Consider the following 16,663-nt stretch of genomic DNA (forward strand, 5'->3'; position numbering starts at 1 on the left):
TATTGAGTTTTGTATACTACACAGTCCACCATTATCACTGTTTCTTGGGTTTTCAGGATCTTCAAGAGATGGGATAGGAGACTAATGCAGAAGCATGGCATGGTTGCTTTGTTGCAATTTTGATGCGTGCATGAACTGAAAAGGAAGGATTCTCTGTGAGCAGTGTGCAAGTTTTATATATTTTGTGAGTTGTCTGGAGCAATGGTTAATGTGTGCTCCAGGTTGGTAAATTAAATTGTTTATGTGATTATTGTGTTGTTTAAGGAGTGTGGGGAACTGTATTGCTGTATCTGTGGTAGGTTAGAGTGCTATTTAGGGAATTTCTTTGGATGGTATGCATTTTATTGTGTAATCTGTATTGATTCAGTGAGGAGTTGTATGTGAGGATGGGTTGTTTGTTAGTGGGTGTAGAATGATTTTCAAGCAGTTACTGTTGCCATACATTGCTCAACAAACCACACGATTAAAACTGTGAGCAACCTTTTTCACTTTGGAAACATCACAGTGATTTATTTGCTTATATCAATGGAAAATATTATTATGGTGCTTAGGCTCTGATGTTGCGGAAAGGATGACAGGTTTAGGGCTTGTGTTCTGGCATCTGGCTGTTGAGCAGGCACTATGCCAGGTATGGGGTTTGGGTTCTGGTGGTGGGGCAGCAGAATGGTAGCAATGGATCCTGGGCTATGTTAGTGGGGAGGCAGGATGCCATTTACATGCCTGGACTATGGTGGTGTGGAGGCAGGGTACCAGCTATGGAGCTTGGGGGAGGCAGAATGCCAGGTATTCAGGCTTCAATCTGGTCTCTGGCTGTTTAGGAGTCAGCATGCCAGGTATGGGGCTTGGGCTCTGGTGGTGTGGAGGTAGGATGCATGGCATGGTGCATAAGTTATAGGTGTTGGGAGAAAATTTGCCAGCTTTGGGACTTGGGCTCTGGTAGTGGGGATGCAGAATGCCAGGTATGGGGCCTGGGCTCTCGGTAGTGGGGGTGAAAGGATGCCAGGTATGGAGCCTGGGCAGTGGGGAGGCAGGATGCCAGGCATGGGGCCTAGGCTCTCCATGGTGGGGTAGAGGTATGCCACATAAGGGATCTGGGCTTTGGCGGTTGGGAGGCAGGATACCAGGTATAGTGCTTGGGTTGTAGTGGTGGGGAGGCAGGATGCCTGATATGGGGCCTGGGTTCTGGTGGTAGGGAGGCAGGATGTCAGGTATTAGGGCCTGGGTTCTGGGTGGTGGGGGAAGGATGCCAGATGTGGGGCCCGTGTATGTTTGGGAAAGCATGCTAATAGCTCTTTTATAGGCAGCCCCACCTGCTTTTGCCTGTGGCTTTTTCCTGTGGCCCTCTCTGTACCCCCCCTAAATGTGATTCCTGGATACGCCACTGGAGGACACTACATCAGTAACCCTGTTGAATGATATGTAATACCCAAGCATTGAATGTGGTCATGCACCATTCTGCGCTGAACAGTGAAAGTCTCCCCCTGTAAGTTTAGTTCCATTTGGTGCTGAGGGGATGCTAGTCACAACTGCTCCCCTCTGGGGCACCTCTAGCTGTACCCCTTTTGAAGCACCTGTCCTGCAGTTTTTGGCAGTCTGGCCTTCACGACACAGGTTATAAGAGGGTGGAGGATGAAAACCACAGCCCTTTGCCGAAGGTGCGGAGGATTGCTGTACGGCTAGGCCCAATTACTTCGCTCCTGCCTTTGACACATGACATTTCTGGAGGGTGTCATCAGATTTTGCCCCAAATGGGTTTTGGGCAACAAAAGGGCATGTCCAGAAGTTTAGTCTAAATATCGTGTCCGTAGCCAGACTTTCTCATCCAAGAGAGGCACCTGAGCACTGCACTTGTGGCCAATGATCTGCCTACACAGTCAGCTGTGTCCAGTCTTGACTGCAGGATGTGGTGAGGAGCTTATCTGTGAAGCAGGAGACTAGATGACAAACCTAGACACACAGCCGCTCTCTGTTTGAACCCAACCTGGGTAATGCGATTCGAAACGAGTTTTTCCAAATAATAATTGTTCAATTATAATAATTGTGCATATCAATTATGCATACATTCTAAATAAATAAGTCTTGGATAGAGTGATATATATTTTTCTAAAAAATATCAAAAAAATGGTCACTAATACAATCTTAGTGAGGACACGGGTCAGGGTGTCTCCAGACTCATCGCAGCCAGCACCTGTGAATATTTTCTTATTTTTCTTAAAACTCTAAGATTTCCATTGATACCCGACTTTAAGTGTATTTACCCAGTGGTGCCCACTTATTTTTCTGTGAGGAGCTTATCTGCCATCTGTAACCATAGACAGGATGCCCTACCTCATATCCACATCAGGGATAGGTTGAGCCGCATTGGCCACAGCAAACCAAAGGCTGAAAGAGAATTTCACCAAGGCGCAAGAGGCATTTATTGCATGATGGGTGAGGCTCCCCGATGTAAGCAGCTTTTTTGGCCAGACGTGCAGTCTCTTCTGATATGATATGATGTGGCATTTATAACGCGCCTATACACAAGTGTTTCAAGGCACGACAAGGCATGGGAGGGGAAACAGAGGGAAGACCAGAGACAGCGATCCTATTAGGCCAGGTGACATTGAGATTGCGCAAGTGCGGGTGAGTGGGGAAGGTGAAAAGTGAGAAGGGAAAGGGGAGGGCACAGTGCGGTACATAGGATAAATAAAGACAATAATAAAAAGTGTGGCCAGCAGGTGGCAAGTGCAAGAGTAAGTGCAGGCATCAGGTGTCAAGTACTAGCCGGGTCTGTAGGGATACAGAACAGACCACGAGTGCAAGGGTTGTCAGGGGGGCAGTGCAGGTGTGCAACTGGCGGGGAGGGGACCCGGGCCCGAGATCAGAGGGTAGCCAGGTAACCAGTGCAGTTTCAGATACATCCAGCAGATCAGCAGGCGAGAGGAGGGGAGAAAGCAGAAGCAAAGAGGAAGGTCTTGAGGTGCTTCCAGAACCGGAGATGGTTCTCCTCAAGTTTCAGAGAAGCCAGGAGGCTGCTCCAGAGGGAGGCCCCAGCAGAGGAAAGAGATCTACCACCAACTCGCTGCCTAGAGAAGCGACTGACCCTGAGGGAGTTGGAGGTGGATGAGTGAAGAGCTCGAGAGGGAAGATATTTAGAAAGAGCGAGTTGAAGGTGTTGAGATCCCAGACCCCAGAAGGCCTTGTGGACAATGCAGAGGGTTTTGAACTTAATCCTTGCTGCCACAGGGAGCCAGTGCAGAGATTTCAGTCCTCGAGAGATATGATCCCTGGGCTTGAGGCCAAGGACAAGTCTTGCAGTTCTGTTTTGGATGAGTTGCAGAGGGCGGAGAGTAGAGGCAGGCAGATTTTGCAGTAGTCCAGCCTAGAGAGAACCAGAGCTCTGGAGACAGTGAGCTTCTGGGGGAAGGAAAGGAAAAGAAGAATACCTTGGAGGAGGTGCAACTGGTAGTGTGATTTCTTAGAGATATCAGAGATGTGCGGAGAGAAGGAAAGTGTGGAGTCGAAGATGACCCCAAGGTTTTTAGCCTCACAGGTGGGAACATGAATACGGCCAAGGTAGGCCGGCCACAGAGTGACAGGAAAGGATGGAGTAGGTGTTCCGATGAAGAGCATCTCGGTCTTACTGGCATTAAGGCAGAGATCATTGGTGGCACACCACTCCTGGATAGCAGACAGGTAGTCAGAGATGAGAGAAGGGGATGAAGTGGTAGAAGGGAGCCTGAAAATGAGTTCAGTGTCATCCGCATAGCACTGAACGTTGGGGCAAAGAGTGGCAATGCGGTGGGCAAGAAGTGCAAGCTATTGGTTGAACAGCCAGGGAGATAGGTTAGACCCCTGGGAAACACCACAGGTAGAGATAGAGATAGAGCAGAGGAAGGACCCAAATTGGACTTAGGGGGTGTCGATCGGAGAGGAAATAGGTCAGCCAGGCCAGTGCCTGATTGGTGATGCCCAGGTTCTCACAGAGACGGTTGAGCAGGATGGCATGGTTAACTGTGTCAAAGGCAGAGAAAAGATCAAGTAAGATGAGGACACAGGGGGTGTTGGAGTCGAGGTTGGAGAGCAGGTCTTCACAGATGTTCAGGAGAGCAGTTTCCATGCTTCTGGCAGCTCTGAAGCCAGACTGATGGTCATGGAGACAACAACAGATTCAGTGTGAAGATTAAGCTGGGAGATGGCCAGGTTTTCCAGGAGTTTGCCCAGGAAAGGAATGATGGAGATCGGACGATAGTTACCCGGGCAGGAAGAGTCGGCAAAGGGTTTCTTAAGAAGAGGATGCACAAGGGAGTGCTTCAGGGGGGAGGGGAAGACTCCAGTGGCACAATGGTGGTTGCAGAAGTCAGCCAGAGCAGGAGCCAGGGTGTCAATATGGTCCTTGATGGCTTTGGAGGAACAGGGGTGAACCTGTTTTGACAAGACTTTCATAAACTGGACTTGTCTGGAAACCTTGTCTGAGGAGAATAGGGGAAAGGCAGAGACGGAGGGGGGAGAGGTGGCTGCAGAAGGGACAGAGGAAGAGCAGGGGGTAAGGGGAGAGGAAGAGAGAGAAGACCGGATGTCCTTAGTTTTAGAGATGAAATGAGAAGCCAGGGTTGTGCAGAGGGCATGGGAGGGGACAGGAGAGGTAGAGACTGCAGCAGGGTTGGCCAGCTCCTTGCAGATTTGAAAGAGTTCGGCCAAGTTGTTAGATGCCGCAGAGACACAGGCTTGGATGTGGCTCTTTTCTTGGTGCAGACAGAGAGCTGGTATTGCCTTTGGATCAGGAGGCAGGCCAGTTTGTCAGACGATGTTCCGGAAGCATGCCTTTTCCTCTCAGCCACCCTTCACATGTGTTTGAGGGTGACTAAGTCTGAGTTGTACCAGGAGTTGCACTTGGCTTTGGGCTTCAAGCAGATCCTCATGACAGGGGCAAGAACATTGAGAGTGTCAGCTATAGCAGAGTGAATCATGGAAAGGACTTTCTCAGGGTGTGAGTCAGCCAAGGGTGAGTAGGGAGTGAGAAAGTGGTGGTGAAGGCCTACACTGACACACGTTTCATGGGTCAGATAATCATGAAGGTAGGTGGCAGTGCTGGAGTTGGCTAGGCCTGAGGGATAGAGACGGTGAGATCGGAGGAAAGGAGAAAGTGATCACTCCAGGGGAGAGGAGTGGTGAGAGGGATCGAAAGGGGGAGGTCAGAGGAGATCAGAACATCAAGAGTGTGCCCTGCAGAGTTTGTCCATCCAGAGGGGAGAATAGAGAGTGTGAGACTGTCACAGAGGTTGCAAACGAGTCCAGTGGAAGGACAGGAAGCATTCAGGTGGATGTTGAAGTCTCTAAGAAGGAGGAGTTGAGTGGTTGAGACCAGGAAGGAAGAGGAGAGGTCTGCCCACTCAGAGAGGAAGGTGGAGATCTGACCAGGTGGCCGATAGATAGTAGCCACAGTAAGGGAATGGCCAGGAGAGAGAGAGAGAGCCTGCAGACGAGGCATTTGAAAGAGTAGTTGCCTGCATAGGAATGACAGAGGCAGGAATCCACTCAGGGACGATCAGGGCTACACCCCCTCCGGAACGGATGGATGTGGGAACGGAGAGGATCTTGTAGCCATCATGGAGGAGAGTGTCAAAGCTTGTGACAGAGCTGGCCGTGAACAATGTCTCAGTGAGACCAAGGATATCGATGTCAAGTTCCTCCAGGAGGTGGCATATGCCAGAGGAGTGTTTTACAGCAGAGCGATAGTTTAGAGTTGCAATGTGGAGAAAATTGCTGTCCTTGCAAGACTTCCGGGGAGGGGTACAAATCAGAGGTACACCTGCAGAGGTTTCGAAGCAGCCCGAGGGGGAGAAGGCAAAAGAAGAAAGAGGGCAAGGTAGCCAAGGAGGAGACAGCAGGGGGAGGCAAGGAAGCCATGGAGGGGAGAGAGGGAACAGCAGGAGAAGAAAGGAAATTGATGAGGCGCGGGAAACGTCTATCAAAGAGGAGAAGGTTGGCTTGAGGGCCTTGGACCAAGACAGTGCCATTCAAGTAGACATCAATGATGACCTTAGAGGAGTGGAAGGAGGCCAGGAGGGCCTCCCACCTGGTGCCTTCATTAATGGGAGAGGACGAGAAGGGAGAGAGCACAGCGACCATATGTAGAGTTCATCGGTCTGGCGATAGAACGACAAAGAGGATGTCGGTGAAAGTTTGCATGGAGGAGGCACTGGTATAGGAGTCAGCGATAGGGATGCCTGTGTTGGAGACCAGGATGTCCTTTTTAAACTTCTTCCTACCAGATTTAGTGAGGAGAGCAGGATAGTCGATAGAGAAGCAGTTAGAAAAGATAGGAGGGACAGAGAGCACCAGAGTAGGTATGGAGAGGAGAGAAGAGGAAGGGAGTGGGAAGGGGAGAACACTACGGAAGGACACAGGGCAGGGTGCAAGCCAACGAGACAGAGAGATGAAACAAGTTGACAATTGGACAAGACGGCTGGCGTTAAGGTTTTAAATACTTTCACAATGCAACTTTGAAACAGGAGAAAAACACATCTAAGTTTGAGAATCCTGAATAGTGGGGAAAAGGCCTACGATTCACAATGACATTTTAAAAAAAATACTTTCACAATGCAACTTTGAAAACAGGAGAAAAACACGCCTAGGTTTGAGAGTCAGCTATATGGATAGGTTTGCAGGGTGGAGGGAGGTACTAAACCTAACCCGAGCCAATCCTACCAAGTATAGTTGCTGCTGGTTGACGGATGGCCCTTGGCTTCCCCTGTTGACACCTGCAGACACTGGCTGGAGCTGCCACGTGGGAGCTGCCCTTTGCCTAGGGTCTCTTTGCTGCAGGGGCTCCAGGGCAGAGGGCTGCCCTGGAAGGTCAGTTAAGACCAGGTGGATGCCCAATCGGGGGGTGGTGCGGGCTGGGAGGTGGAAGGGAGGGGGAACCAGTAAGTGGCTGCAAGGGGAGGGGGCAGGGAGCACAAAGAGCTTGAAGCGCCAAGAGTAAAAAAAAACGCACACACAAATTGGAGGCCCCGAGGACCGGTCTAAATCTTACCAGTAAGGAGTTAATGCAGGCCCCAGGCACAGAGCTGCTCTGACCTGCTTCGCCAAACAAAGAAGCGAGCGTGGAGTGCAGTGGGCAGGTAGTCCAGGAGGACTAAACAATTCCATCAATCAGGGTGAGGGGTTGGGCGGGCTGGGAGGTGGAAGGGAGGGGGAACCAGTAAGTGGCTGCAAGGGGAGGGGGCAGGGAGCACAAAGAGCTTGAAGCGCCAAGAGTAAAAAAAAACACACACACAAATTGGAGGCCCCGAGGACCGGGCTAAATCTTACCGGCAAGGAGTCAATGCAGGCCCCAGGCACAGAGCTGCTCTCACCCGCTTCACCAAACAAAGAAGCGAGCGGGGAGTGCAGTGGGCAGGTAGTCCAGTACGACCAAACAATTCCACCAATCGGGGGGGGTTGGGCGTACCAGGAGGTGGGAGGGAGTGAGTACCAGGAAGTGGCTGCAAGTGGCTTGCTTTCCCTATCAGGAGGAAGAGAAGGAAAGATCGAAGACATCACATTATCAGTAGTGGCCTACACCAGCAAGCTCTCTGTGGAGGCCAGCTCCCTGTCAACTGTTGATGCAATGCTTCCTGGCCAGCCCCCTGTGAACTGTAGATGCAGAAGCAGAAGCAGGCTCCTCCCATACATCCAGTATGGGGGCTTCTACTGCCACATTGCAGGGTAGTAGGGTTTCCTTCCTGGGACCCTCAACCAGAATGCCTCTTAGTTGAAACTGAGTTTTCAGACTGGATGGAGCAGAGAGTCCCAGAGTATCTGACACCTTTGCCAGCAGCCTCTGAAATGATGCTTAAGACTTACTTAGGGTAGTAGCTGGATGACCATTCAGGTCAGGGTAGGTGTCAACGCCACTTGCTTTGTGGAGGTCTGAGGCCAGCGCTAGGCATCCTCACCCGCTTAATAGAACTCCTGTTGGATGTCCCCCTCTCTTCCTTGGAGACCAAGGGTTCAAACCTAAAGGGTACCTGGTCCTTCTCCTCATCATAGACGTGACATGTTTGACATGAAGGGTTGGAAAGGAAGAGGAGCATATTCCAGAGGTTCTTCAGTGTCTGCTGTGCTGAACATATTCAGCAATGTTGAGGATGAAGTTGAGACCGGCACAGAGATCTTGACAGTCGAAGGTGGGTCAGGCAGAGGGAACTCTCTTCCCTCTTTCTGTCCAGTCCATAGACAGTAGGCATGTGTATTACATTTGTTTTTGGCCACACGCTGAACTCATTATGAAGCCATTAATGTTTCTAACCAAGTCTGTAGTATGAATTCAGTATGTTTCCTTTATAACAATTCCAAATATGGTTCTACTACCCAGCTACAAGCAGATGAAAGACAGCCATGGAAAGAAGGAAAAGGCAGTAGGGTAGCCAAGGCAAAGAAAAAGAAGGAACCTGCAGAGAGACAGTGCCTGAAAGAAGAGACATGTATGCTGAACCACTAGTTCCTCTGATTGCAGCCATGATCAATTCCTCCTTTGCCTCATGCTCTGTCCCTCCTGCCCTCAAGGAATCTTGGATCTCCCGCTACAAAAAACACCCTTCCTCACCCTGTCCATTCCAACCAACTACTGACCCATAACCATTGTTACATTCCTGTTAGAAATCATTGACAGAGTCACTTAAGTAAAAATACAGGAATTCTAAGAATCCAATCACATCTTGGCCAGTCGGCAATCTGGGTTCCGCCCAAAACAAGGAACCAAGACTGCCTTGCTGGATCTCAAGAACCAGCTAGACGACATCAACAACCATGGCAACCTGTGTCTTCTCCTGCATCTAGACCTCCCCCCAGTGTTTGATTTGGTGAACCACCAAACACTCTGCCATCACCTCACATCTGCAGCCCACTTCTCTACTGATGCAGCCAACTTGTTCGTCTCGTTCCTAGCCGAAAGAACCTCTTGCATCTTTGCCAGCAAGGCCTCTGTGCACCCCACGGAAACTTCCTGTGGAGTACCACAAACCTCTTGCATCTCCCTCACCTTATACAACATATACACAAAACCTCTTTTTGACCTTCTGGACTCATCAGGCATATCATACACCAACTATGCTGACGACATGCAGATCCTCGTCCCCCTCTCAAGCAAGCACACACAGAACACACTCAGGATAAACTCAATCTACAATACCATTCTAGCCTGGATGGCCTCAAAAAGCATCTGTCTGAACAATGAAAAAACAGAGCTTTCCCTCATCGGCCCTCTGTCACGCCTAGCCAAGCTTCACCAGGCATACAAAGCATTCACCATTGATGGTCAAAATATTCCCGTTGTTACCGCAGTAAACACCTTGGGTGTTTCCTTGGATGCCTTGCTCAACATGACACGCCAGGTCAACCATATTGCCTCCACATTGGTATATGACATGAAACTGATCAACGCCAGCTGACCATTCCTTTCTACCAAAAATCGGCTCAAAGTTGCCTGCGTCCTTATCTTCTCAAAATGTGTCTACTGCAACTCACTGCTCTGTGGCACATCTATCAAAATGTGAGAAACCTTCAAACAATCCAGAACAATGAACTGCGAGCAGCAGCTGACATTGAGAAGCTCGATCACATAACAGAGGCTAGAAAATCCGCCCACTGGCTGCTGGTAAAGGACAGAATTAACTTCAAGATCCTCTCCATTATGCTCTGCTGTCTCTCCAACAATGCCCCATTTTACCCTGCAATAAAGCTCAAAAGACACTCACTGTCAAGGCCCCTGAGATCGGCCTAAAAACATTTTCTTGCCATGCCCAAGTTCCGCTGTAAGGGAGCAGGTGGGTCCAGCTTTCCAATTCATGCCTCACTCTCTGGAACGAGCTCCCCATTCACCTGTGAGATGAACCTTTGTATGACATCTTCAGGAAAAAATTTAGAACTCACCTATTTGACAGACATTCCACTTTCCTTTTGTTGTATCCCCCCTTGTTTTTATTATACTGTCTGACTGTAACTAGCGCCCATATGCCCAAAGGCTGGATGCACTTCTACAAATGCAAAATAAAATAAATAAAAAAGTGAAATAAAAATACAGCTGTCGGAAAGGGAGAGACAGGCAGAAAAGTCATGATGCAGTTTGAGAGAGTCAGCTTAAATCTTGAGAGTCCAAGGCAATGGTGATTCATTTCCTAGTTAATTAATCCTACATGAAGCCATTGATGGAGTATCAGAGAACGTGGCACCCATGAAAGGATGGCATGTCACAAAACGAGAAGTTTCCAGACCCTCAGTCCAATGCACCACAATCGCTTTAAACCAGAACTAAAGTAGGCTGCTTATTCTCTAGACAATATTCTTGTAAATACTTTCAATTCCTACATAAAATGTATGTTTCCTCAGTGTGTGCATTTAATAATGTGTTGCTCTGGTCACCCAATACACTTGGAGGAATTCTCAAAATAAAGAGGCATCATATCCTGAAACATTGAAGCTAACAATGTAGACTGCAAAAATAACCAGATCCTAAATCGTTATATATAAAACCATGTTGTGTTTGTTTGTGGGTGTGCAAGTGGCTTTGATCTTGGGGGTGTAACTCCTCATGAATGGTGAGGTCTGGCATCATGAATTTTGCATGGAATATTCTTTATTTCAATGCCGAATGAATGCAACTATTTCTAGCTCTATATGTCATCCTGTTCCCAAGATAAGTAACTTTTTGGGGTTTTTCGGCATTTTGTTTTGTGGTGTTCCGCACACCATTTACAGGTTATTTGTAGAAAGTGCTTATCATCGTGCTGTCTATGCTGAACTGGTCTTGCTCTTTTTTTGATTTTCTCTTTTTTTTAGAAGAGAGTGCATGTGTCTTTCTTTTCATTGATTTATTTTGCAATAAACTCGATACATGTTAATTTCACTAATTAATTGAACACCACATTTTTATTTACCTCTGAATTAAATTCTCACATGAATATCATATTTGTATGCTTACTCTGATTATTTTCAGTGTGTGATTAGCAGCAACAATGGCCACCACTGCTAACAACACTGCAAAAAATCAGAGTAACCATACAAATAATTCATGTGAGAATTTAAATTGGAGATAAATGAACATTTGGTGTTCAATTAATTAGTGAAATTAACATGTATCGCCTTTTACTTTTGTGTCAAACAACAATACTTGTTCATCTTTTACGGTGGAATATGAAAACAAATCTGAGAATGGACATCTCGGGCGAAGTCAGGTACTTAGGCTAGTATTTAATAAAAATGAGAAAACTATGTCACAAAATGTTTTAAAGGTGTAGGTGAGGAGAGCACTTGGCATTTCGAGGTATGTGGTAAGAGGGGGAGACCCCCCACCATCTCAGATACACCTATTTTGAGAATACACTGTTACAGGAAATTGTTATGCGCAAAGCAACTGGTGCAGAGCTGAGATAGGGTACAGGTGTTTCCATGTTCGAATGAATCAATAACTAGCCAACAGCTGTTTTAAAAGCAAAATACTTACATTTTCACTGAATGTCCTTTTTAGAAAAAAACAATTAAAATATTAGTAACTATTCCTTTGTTCAATTAAAATGGTTTTAACCACCCACCTCTGCATTATAAAAGAAATTGCACAGTTGCAGTACGATCCACATGTATACAAAATGGAATTTCAGAAAAAAAACGAAGGACAGTGGCAGGGATCAAACAAAATGTTAAAACGGCCTGCCAAATTACAGAAATAACGCACGCGGTATTTCTGAAAATCTGCATCCGTTATGGCCAAACCAGTGGATTTCCTACGATCAGCAATAGTTCAAGAACCATCACATGCAATATTAGTATTTGCATTTGTTTCTATTTTATTAGATTTATAGAGCAATTTCACCAAAGCACTGTGCAGAGTTAATGGTAATTATCATATGTGCTAATTCTTTATAAAGATCCGCTGAACTCATAATGGCGGCCTTAGATCGGCATGCGGAGGACCATGCTCACCCTCATGCACACAGTTCTTGACCATTAACAAGTTGACTATTCAGACGAGCCACAATCACACACGCTCAAGACACCGATTGTCCAGTAAACCACATGGGTTTGTTCAGTAAATCGAAGTCTTTTTTCCATTTTTTATAAGTCAAATCGTTTTTTATTATAAAACACCTTCTTAATACACATTAGATATATTGAGGAGGGAGCTGTAGCAGCTGTCACGTGAGCTGTGCTATTACTGCCAACCTGTATCTGCCCGACTGACAAATTTATTATTTACAGAACTTTTTTTAAAACAAAAATTGTAAAATAATTTGGAGTGCAGGATTGCACTCCACTAACAATTGAAATTGCTTCTGGATTGGCCTGCTGACCTGTCCAACGAGTGCAAAACTAATGCATGCTCTATTTGCAGAATACACCCACACAACGAGACTGATGTCACTGCCATCATGTATTGTTTACATGCGTTTCTGTCACAGTAATCTGCACTCACAGTATTGTTGCGCACACACACACAGTCTTCAGAGTGGCAAACATCAACGTGCACCACACGACCGGATCGTGTTACATGCCGCTGGAGCCGCCTGTGGTGGCAAAACGTCACAACAGAGGCACACACGAAGCACAATGACTGTACAAGGGCCTTTACTTTGTTTAGAGAGGGATTACGAACGTCTAATCTGTCACTCCAACCTCACCAACGACCGTTGGTAAAGTAGTAGCGTGATTACGTGCGAAAGCGAATAAAGGGTCACTTAACAGCGCACACAAAACAGGTGTCATGCCAGGTGCTGCCCAGAGCTTGAAGAAATCTATCCCCAGCTTCTATGGGAAATTCACGTCCATGGCAAATGGTCCCGAACAGAGAATAGTAATCTGTATTTTGAGAGGGAAAAGAAAACATACATCAGAATGCTCTTCTCCATCTGACATCATTCTCCACCACCAAATTCATCCGGTTCCAAAACAACAAGAATTAAAAACAAACCCACAACAAGCAGACCACAGGAACTGCCAATGTCTGGTGCCTTGTGGTGGCCCCTGACAAATGGGTCAATAGCAATATGAGGTGGCTTGGAGGGTGGTGTGGCAAGCGTAAAGGCCATGTTCCGTGCAAAAAGTTGACACTGGCCATGCTTGCAGGCAATAGAGCCAGTGGCCATTTCAAGTGGCTTGCACGAACCCAGGATATTGATGAAGGCAACACCCAGGCCAGAGTGCACACTGGATATGGCCAGTGGCCACTTTGGGTGGCTTGGGAGTCGTCTGAGCATGGGTGCTTTTGAGCACCAGGTAAAGTGGTCATTTGCCACTTAGGGTGGATTGAGGTTACCCAGGACATACGCAAAATGCATACAATAGGCAAAATGGCTGTATGTCATGGCCAGTGGCAACTTCGGGTAAGCTGGAGAAGGCCCAGAGTATGGCTGAAGGACATTTCCCAGACAAAGGGGGGCGCTTGCCATTGTCTCAGACCCTGGCCACTTTGAGTGGACTGGGCAATTGCTTTCAGGCATCCCCTCACGCAAAGAGGCCACTAAAGAGAGGTCTTTCCAATGTTCAATGGATTTTGGGGGCACTGGACATGCTGTAAACGTAAACTGGAAACTGCACTCTGGGCGGAACTGGTAGGCTGGGAAATCCTGCACCCAGTAACGGAAATAGTCAAAGAAAATATCAAAATCCACTTTATTAACAATCCACATAAAGCAGTGACTGCATATAAGCATACACATGTCCAACACACTCAGTTCTTCCTAAGCACAACAATGATTTAAAATGAAAAATACATCATCATTGATGTAACATCACAATCTTGCTTTCAAAAATCTCCCCTGGAAACGAGAATTTGTAAAGTGAAATAGATACATATCGAAAGTATAGGCATTAGTCTTCTCATTGGTCAGAATCTATCTGATGGCTCCACCTAAGACCACCTCTAAACTGATAAGAGAGAATATATAATATGTGTATAAGAGTTCATTGGCTATTGCAACATGTACTGGGTGACATAACATTGAGATCTTCTTATTGGTTGGCATCTACTTTACCAACATTGAGCAATTGACAGGCTATCAACGCGTGAGCCAAAAATGGGAGTAGGGGAAGAGGAGCACAGAACATGTGTTTTTTTAAATGTAATACTATCTGTTATCCCTAGGCCATGAGCCAGAGCAACCCCTTTGTAGTCGACCTTGCTAGGCGCCTTGGTTCTGAGACTACGTGGGGAGTCAAGGCAGGTTTGTGTCTGTGTCTAGTCCTAATGAATAGACACAGTCTTGAATTAAGGGTCACGTGTGTGAGGACCATATTCTGAATTATACCACTTTGTATTTACTGCGATTTTGAACTAATATGAGTGCAAGTGTTATTATCTTTCTGACCACTGGAGACTTAGTCGGTCCACTCCTCATAAAGTTTTAGCTTTTAATTGTTCGGCAACTGGCGTTAAAAGGCAAGTCATTCTGTAATTAATCTTAGAGAAATATGCCTTGCCTTGGGAATTATTATCTCATGTTCCATTCTGAATCATTTGTGTACTCCCTAATGTCTTTGTAATCTGGGCGAGGCTTGACAGCTACCGCCTGTGCTCTGCACAAATCTGTTTTTCAGTGAATTCAGCAATTTGAGTTTTCACAAAGCCTCAAAGTCTTTATTCTTTCTAATGCATGCAGCAACCTCCATTTTGATAAAGATGGCTACCTTTTATTGTTCCATTTCTATGTTAGTAGGCTATATACGTATACAGCTCATGTTGCAATTCAGCGTATACATTGCTTATGTTATGTTTTCATATCTATACAGTTACAAGTGATACTCTTCGTGTATAAATGCACAGTTGACCTAGTGTCTGAATTTGTTCATGGTGAGTGCACATTTGATTTGTGTCTATTGCATGCATGTGTTTAAGTTAACAGTGAGTTTGCTTACTCTCGCCATCTTTAGTTACATTAGGTTCATTTCTTCCTGTATCAGTCTGGGATAAATCCAATATGGTCGTCTTAATGCATGGCGTTTCTCACCTATGTGATATTTGTGCAGGTGTTACGCTCACCTGGTATCCACGGGGACGCCACCCAGCCAGTTGGTCGCTGATGCACTTCTCAATGATTCCCTGGTGCGGTTCTTGGTGGAATTCCACCTGGAAATGAAGACTATGTCTAGGATTGGACGACCAAGGTAAGCTTTCCCCCACCTCCCTTGTGATTTCAGCCCCTCCGGGTTCTCTTCTCACCTTGTTATCGAAGTTGGTGGGCTCTCTCCGTCCTGCTTTCTGGGCAGGGGCGCGTTGTCTTTTGTGGGCGCGTGCGGTCCAGTTACTTCACTGACAGCGGCCCAGTAATATCTTTCAGGTAGGTCTTATTGCGATTGATGGAGTTGTTATTCTTGCATGCCTTTTCTCTGTTCGATAATGTCTCCTTTTATTCTCCCTTAGGTGCACCGAGCGTCCGCTTGGCGAACTGGGTAGGCTGGTTTTCTCCAGTAAATGATGGCGCACAATAGCGCTATGATGCGGTAAGTAGACGCTTTGCGCAGCGCGATGATGTCTTGTCTTCACTGACCTGTGTTTTCTCTTTTTCGTAGGTCGCGGTGTGCTCCCAGCGCGGGTGGAGTTCCGGAGCTATACGGGTCAAAAAACAACCAGCCAAGTAAATCTCTGAGCGATTCGTGGTTGAAATGTCTCTACTACCTCCGTTAATGATGTCTTTCTTCCATTCTCAGGTCCTTCGATCCGGGCGGCGAACCCTCCAGACGGAGCTGCCCAGGAGCTGCGAGCAGAGAAGGATGGAGATTGCAGGTAAGATTCTGCTGCTAATGTTGTTCGTTGTTTTTTTTCTGCAGGTCCGGATCTTGCCAGGCTTGTGAGAAGCTGGACACGGTGAGCGTCACGTTGCAAGTAGCAAAGTAACGCGAAGCGTGTTGTCTTGTTCGGGTGTGGTTTAAATAGCCTCTGCAAAGTAGTCCAGGTAAAGTAGTCCCTAGGTCACCACACCCAAAACACTATACCGCATAGCTTGGTTCTAGGAATCAAGCTATGTGGATGCCTCCATGTTGGCTGAAAGCCTAAATGAAGTAGTTCCTTAAGCAGATGTCTTTCCCAGTTTATGAGCCTGGTGCCAAAAGTGCCAGGACTGGCCCCAAGAGGGTTTGTGAAGCGGATGCCAGGCCTTATTTGCGATCCGAAGTCTGATTCCACCTGACCAATGGGCTTGCCAGTGGGGATCAGGGCTGAGGGTCGTGACAGCAGGCAAGGTGCCATAACTACATGTGATGTATTTATCTGCATGTCAACATTCCATCCTCTGGTCAAGTCCTCGACCACATCCCTTTTAGGGCCCTCCCCCAAGAAGGTGTTTTAGGAGTCCATGGCCCTCATTACGACCCAGGCGGAATGGGTGTAACGGCGCCAGTAAAGGTGCCGCTGCCGTTAAACCCATTCCACCCTATTACAAGGTTCCCTTGCCGGACCCGCTCTGGGTGTCTGGTCAGACCAGACGTCCTTTGCGGCTCCGCGAGGGGACTAGGGAGCTAACAACGGGCTTGTTATTAACGGGCCCATTGTTAGATCCCTCCCTATTCCCATTGAGCTCCATGGGGGCTCAAATGGGAATGGGGATCTGTTCCCTGAATGGGGAAATACCGGGTCCTCCAAAGTCGGAATGGCCCGGTATTTCCCCATTCAGGGACCACAGACCCGGACCCTAGTTTGGAGGCAGCCATG

The sequence above is a fragment of the Ambystoma mexicanum genome, chromosome 6q, assembly GCF_040938575.1.
Source record: "Ambystoma mexicanum isolate Mex_15411 chromosome 6q, UKY_AmexF1_1, whole genome shotgun sequence".
In the NCBI taxonomy this organism is placed as follows: Eukaryota; Metazoa; Chordata; class Amphibia; order Caudata; family Ambystomatidae; genus Ambystoma; species Ambystoma mexicanum.